The sequence below is a fragment of the Terrapene carolina genome, unplaced genomic scaffold (genome assembly GCF_002925995.2).
Source record: "Terrapene carolina triunguis isolate 2854851 unplaced genomic scaffold, T_m_triunguis-2.0 Scaffold423, whole genome shotgun sequence".
Taxonomy (NCBI): Eukaryota; Metazoa; Chordata; order Testudines; family Emydidae; genus Terrapene; species Terrapene triunguis.
The window spans coordinates 648,243-654,578 of record NW_020664774.1 but is presented as its reverse complement, the minus strand read 5'-3'; the positions used below and the strand labels follow the sequence as shown (position 1 = coordinate 654,578).

General features: G+C 58.9%; 1 protein-coding gene across 1 annotated transcript in view; it reads right to left on the bottom strand.

The window, feature by feature from the left end:
- The window catches only part of ZNF629 (zinc finger protein 629), a 6,707-nt gene extending 6,424 nt beyond the window's left edge, over window positions 1-283 (bottom strand). The window contains exon 1 of the mRNA XM_024212307.2: window positions 145-283. The gene's annotated coding sequence lies outside the window, so the exon portion shown is untranslated. The remainder of the gene's footprint in view (window positions 1-144) is intronic.
- Between the last annotated feature and the right edge of the window lie 6,053 nt (window positions 284-6,336).

The following is a 6,336-nucleotide window of genomic DNA, read 5'->3' as shown; positions in this document are numbered from 1 at the left end:
CTAGTGGATTAAGGGGGGAGCCCGGACGCCTGGGTTCTCTCTCTTGCGCTGGGAGGGCTAGAGCGGCTGAGCTGCGTCTCCCTCTGAACCGCCCCCCCGCTCCCCCTCTATTGTTCCCGCTGCTCCCCCCCCGGCCCCACTCACCGCTCCGGCCGGCGCTGCCCGGGGAGGGGGAGCGCTACGCCCCCCGGCTGCCCGTGCGCACAGCGGCCCCCATGGCCCGGGCTCGCATCCGGGCTCCCCCCGGGGTGGGCAGGCGCCGGGCCGGGGCTCAGGGTGACTGGCTGGCGAGCGGAGGAAGGTCCCTTTACGTATCCTGTCCCCAACCCACCCACCCTGTTACGCTACTTCCCGCTCCCGCCTGCTCCCGGCGCCAGCAAGGAACACGCTCTATGGTCCTTCGCCCCGCGGCGCGGAACAGCTGGGCGCGGGTTCGAGCTCCGCCTCCGCCGGGGGGCCGGACTCCTGGGTTCTCTCCCCAGCTCTGCCAGGGGCGTGGGGACTGGTGGTTAGAGCAGCAGGGCCTGGGAGCCAGGACTCCTGGGTTCTCTCCCCAGCCGCGGAGGGGAGGGGAGGGGAGGGGAGGGGTCTCGTGCAGGGCTTCTCAAACTGGGGGTTGTGACCCCTCGGGGGGGTCACAAGGTTATTACTTGGGGGGGGTCACGAGCTGCCAGCCTCCACCCCAAACCCCGCTTTGCCTCCAGCATTAATAGTGTTAAATATTTAAAAAATGGGTTTAATTTATAAGGGGGGGGTCGCACTCATAGGCTTGCTGTGTGAAAGGGGTCACCAATACAAAAGTTTGAGAACTACTGGGTTAGAGCAGGGGGGGCTGGGAGCCAGGACACCTGGGTTCTCTCCCCAGCTCTGGGAGGGGTGTGGGGTCTAGAGTGTCCAATCACAGCAAATAATTCCTGCTTCCCCACTACCATGACTGTCTCCTCTTCTGGTTAAAATTCTCCTGTCAGTTACACAGAGGCCATGTGCCACCAATGGGGTTGGCCTGGTGTGTAGAGGAAGGAAATACGTAGACATTTGTGTTTTGGGAGTACACAGTTCTGGTTCCTAGATTGCCCCCCTAGGCCCCACTCCCCTTGCAGAGCTGGGGAGAGAACCCAGGAGTCCTGGCTCCCAGCTCCCCTGTTCTAACCACTAGACCCCTCTCCCCTCACAGAGCTGGGGAGAGAACCCAGGAGTTCTGGCTCCCAGCCCCCCCCACTCCACCCCGCCCCGCTCTAGCCACTAGACCCCACTACCCGCCCAGAGTCAGGGATAGAACCCAGGCATCCTGCTGTAAATGCAGGCTGAGCTTGTTAGCCCATCTCCTGGCTGCACCACCTGGGGCTTGAATTCAAACACCCCCAAGCGTCACGAGACTGAAGATAAAAAATGGCGAGCGTCGGTGCCGGCTTCTGAAATCGCTCCAGTTACACAGCAGAGAATTGCAGTGCTAAGGACACCCCGGAAACCCCAGCCCAGAATCTGCCGCATAAGGGGGTGTAAGCTGGGCAGACGGGGCGGAAGGGTGGCCACACCTGGAGTATTGTGTCCGGTTTTGGTCCCCCCCCCCCCGCTACAGAAGGATTGTGGACAAATTGGAGAGAGTCCAGCGGAGGGCAAAGAAAATGATCAGGGGGCTGGAGCACATGACTTATGAGGAGAGGCTGAGGGAACTGGGATTGTTTAGTCTCCAGAAGAGAAGAATGAGGTGGGATTTGAATGCAGCCTTCAACTACCTGAAGGGGGGTTCCAAAGAGGATGGAGCTCGGCTGTTCTCAGTGGTGGCAGATGACAGAACAAGGAGTAATGGTCTCAAGTTGCAGTGGGAAAGGTTTAGGTTGGATATTAGGAAACACTATTTCACTGGGGGGGTGGTGAAGCACTGGAATGGGTTCCCTAGGGAGGTGGTGGAATCTCCATCCTTGGAGGTTTTTAAGGCCCAGCTTGACAAAGCCCTGGCTGGGATGATTTAGTTGGGGCTGGTCCTGCTTTCAGCAGGCAGTTGGACTAGATGACCTCCTGAGGTCCCTTCCAACCCTGATCTTCTATGATCCAAAGCTGGGGGCCGGCCAGGGCATCTTGCTGGGAATCGGGGAGTCTGGGCCTGGGTCGGGCTGGGAGGTCTATGAGCCCTGTTGCCTCAGAGGAAATATCTCGCCTTCCCTGCCCCTGGGCTGCTCCCTGGTAGCCAGTTCTGATCTGAGCACTGCAGGTGCTGCCCCTAGCTGGGGGGCATCTGTCTGAGCTCAAGCTCACCCCCCGCCCCATCCTGCAGCCCCGAATCCCCCTCTGAACTGAGTAGGGGGAGGGACTAACTCCACCCCAGGCACTGCCCCTCCCTACCTAGTCTGGTCTGCCCCAGCTGATGCCTCCAGTGCAGCTGGCAGAGGCCGCCCCTTTATTGGTCTGCTGGAGGATAACAGCCTGCTACCGCTGCCAGATGATGGAGTGATTCCTTTAGCTCAGCTGGAGTCTCGTAGCTGTTTCAGTTGATGGCGGTAATCCTCTAGTGTTATGGCTCATGTGCTAGAGGACAACAACCTACTGCCAGAGCCGGAGTCCACAGACACTTAGGGATATAAACAGAGGACTCTAGATTTCCTTCCTGTGCTGATTCCCCCATCCTGTCCCCACTTCCTCTCCAGCCACTGCAAGGATCAGCAAGGGAATAGTGAATGCCAAAGTTGGCAGGCAGAGACTGAGAGGCGCAAGGACGTTCATGCTCAGAGCGATGGGCTCAGGCTCTCTGCAGACCTAGGCAGGGTGGCTGCATTGATTACAAGCAGGACAGGTCCCCCATCTCAAGGCAATTGGCTCAGGCAGGCATCAGTTACCCCTGGAACTTTATCTCTCAGGGTTGAAGGAGAAACTGATGATACCAGTCCAGTATTTCTTTGATGCAATCCTGTTTATTTACAAAGGGCAGACACAAAGTCCTGTTTCTCTGACCCTAAGGGGAATCAAAACAGCAGGAGACAGTTTCTTTGCTCACAATCCCATGCCTCCTTCCAGCCAGCGCTCTGCCCAAAAATCTCACCCTGAGCTTTTTCTCAGGGGTCCCGCTACCAGTACTTTTGTCAAAATGAAACACTTTGATTGCCCTGAAACCGAATTTGCTTTTGGAGAGAATTCCAAAAGTGTCGACACCTATTGGAATCTTCACGGGAATCGCATTTCTGTGCCCACATAAACCCCTTTCTGCAATGGTGGCACAGGTGGGTAGGGGTGTCTCCACATTGGTGTCCGTAGTGGGATCCCTTGCCCCCTTGGGGCACCATAGGTTGCGCTGTCAGTTCTGAGCAGTGGGTGAATCCCCAGCCGTAGTCAGGGCAGAAATGGGGTTCCCCTGCCTGGTGGGTGGCCTGCCGGTGGCTGAGGTATCGTTGGTGCTGAGGAGCTGGAGGGATGGGTGAATTCCGGCTGCACTGGGACTGGAGCATCAGTAGGCATTCCCCACAATCACGGGACACGGATGCCAAGAGTGCTGTCATGTGCGTCTTCCTGGATCCCCAGAACGGCCCACGCAGATCTGCTGCTGCTCCCTCAGGATTCTGGGAAACGTCCTCTTGGGATCTCCCCAAGAATGTCCCGCGCAGATCCTTTCCCGCAGGATTCTGGGATACGTCCCCTCAGCGTCCGCTTGGAACGGCCTGCGCAGATCTGCTCCCTCTGCATTCTGGGACACATCCCCTTGGGGTCTTCAAGGGAACGTCCTGCACGGATCCTGTCCTTGATGGGGACCCTCTTCCTGACACCTGCTGGGAGAGGGGGGTGGGGGAGGGATCCAGCCAGGGCTCATTCCCTGCGCTGGGAAGAGGAGGAGGGTCAGGGAGGGGGCAGACACTCCTGTAACAGACCATAATTACAAAGGGCCTCTGGCCGAGATCAGGGGCCTCCTTGTGCCGGGGGCTGCGCAGTCTAAATAGACCTTTCGCTCTCCGTTACCTGGGCTTTGCTTTTCAGAACGAGTCAGCAAGAGGTTCGTGTCTGGAGCAGCTGGTGCCAGTGGCGATGAAGAAATCTCAGGAGGGGGCCAGGGCGTTTCCCTGCTGCGCAGGTGGATCATAATCTGCTCTCCTAGAGGACAGCATGAAGGAGATGACAATCTCCTAATTCCCTGGGGTGAATCAGGACTCCTGGGTTCTTCTACTCCAGCTCAGGGAGGGGAATCTAGTGGGTTAGAGCAGGGGTGGCTGTGAACCAGGACTCCTGGGTTCGATCCTGGCCCTGGAAGGGGATTAGAGGGGGGAGGAGAACCAGGACTCCTGGGTTCGATCCTGATCCTGGCCCTGGAAGGGGAGTAGTGGGTTAGAGGAGGGGGGCAATGGGAGCCAGGACTCCTGGGTTGGATCCTGGCCCTGGGAGAGAAGTGGACTGGGAAGGTTAAAGCAGGGTGGGCTGGGTGTCAGGTCTCCTGGGTTCTAACCCCAGCTCTGACTAAGCTGCTGAATTTCTCCGGGCCTCAGTTGCCCTGGCTGTGAAATGGGGACAAGAATTCTTCCTTTGTCAGATGAGAGTGTCAATTCTGTGGGGGCGGGGGCGCTCTCGCCCAGTGCATGTGGGCAGGGCCCCGATCCCGGTGGGGGGGTGTGCAGCACCGATCTCAGCTGTATTAATAACCAGCCCCTTCCAGTTGGCAGGCCGGAGCCCAGAGCTGGGACGCGAGCGGAGCTTGGGCCCCCCCAGCCGCGGAGGGTGAGCGGGGTTACATGGGGCGGAAATGGACGACGCTGGGGGGAGCCCTGCAGCAGTCCCGCTACCCCTCAAGGGACTACAATTCCCAGCATGCCTCGGCCCTTTAACCCTCCGCTCGCCGCAGCTCTGTGGGGAGGCTGGGGCAGGAGGAACTCGCCCCGGGGTGGGGTGCGGTGCGCGGGGGTTACCTATCACCGCCTGTGAGTCCCAGAAGTGGGGAGCCGGCCCCTGCTCTAACCACTAGACCCCACTCCCCTCCCAGAACCGGGGATCGAACCCAGGAGTCCTGGCTCCCAGCCCCCGCATCCCTACACCATGCAGAAATGCAAATGCATCAACGCAGGCTCTTTTTTATTTGCAATCCTACTGACGCCAATAGAGCCAGGCCAGGATCTGATCTCGGAGACTCCAGCATGAAGCCGGAGCGACCCCACTGACGCGAGGGGGGCCGGGGCCAGACTCTGAGCTCCGCCGATAGGGTGACCCGATGTCCCGATTTTATAGGGACAGTCCTGATTTTTGGGTCTTTTTCTTATATAGGCTCCTATTACCCCCCACCCCCTGTCCCGATTTTTCACATTTGCTGTCTGGTCGCCCTATCCGCCGATGAGCCCAGCATGTTTATTCCACCCTTGCACTGGCCACAAGGCCCATCCGCTGGGCACAGATGGCTGGGCGGAACGGAAACGCGGTGGTTTTGTTTCCTACCTACAGGCAGCCTCAGCCGATAACATCCCAGGAGGTGTCTGAGCCACAGGAAGGATGTCCTGGACTTGTGCGTCAAATGAACTGGGGAGCAGGACCGGGGAACCCCAAGCCCAGGCTGGCGGCAGAGACCGGGCCTCGGGCAGTCCTGCCTAGTGGCTAGAGCAGACCTCAGGCCCAGGGGTCAGAGCAGGCAGCGGTAGCCAGGAAGAGGAGCCCAGGGCCAGTGGCCAGATGCCGGAGCCGAGAAATGGGGCCAGACAACAAAGCACCTCCCCAGGCTGGACTCAGGAGACGGGTTTGACGTCCCTGGGGAGGAGCAGCGTCCGGCTCCCCAGGCTCACAGGGCCCTCGCCAGGCTCTTCCCTTGCCCTGATTTCTGCTGACGAGGTGCCACTCGGATAGAGAGGCGAGAGATGGTTTTGATGCCTGCTGAGACCCCAACTAATTCTCTCCTCTGACCCCCACATCCAGCCCCATAAACCCTTCAGGCCCCTCACAGCACGTCTCCCCAACTCATATACCCCTCCGAAATAGTCAGACTCCCCTCCCAGAGCTAATGATAGAACCCAGGAGTCCTGGCTACCAGCCCCGCCCCAGCTCTAACCACCAGACCCCATTCCCCTCCCAGAGCCAGGGATGGAATCCAGAAGTCCTGGCTCCCAGCTGCAGGAGGAAGTGGGGTTTACCTCGATCGGGGGGGCAGTACAGCACCTGATGCAACAGGGCCCCCGATCTCAATGATGGGGTCAGTGCACACCCAATGTGACAGGGCCTCTGATTTTGGTCGGGGCGGGAGGGTCAGTGCAGTGCCCACCACAATGGGGCCCTGCTGTCCAAATATTATAACACACATAACCAATTAAAACAACGTATAAAAGAATTTACAATCAATATCTTCTTTTAGCCGAGCTTTTCAAACACTTGCGCCAGGTT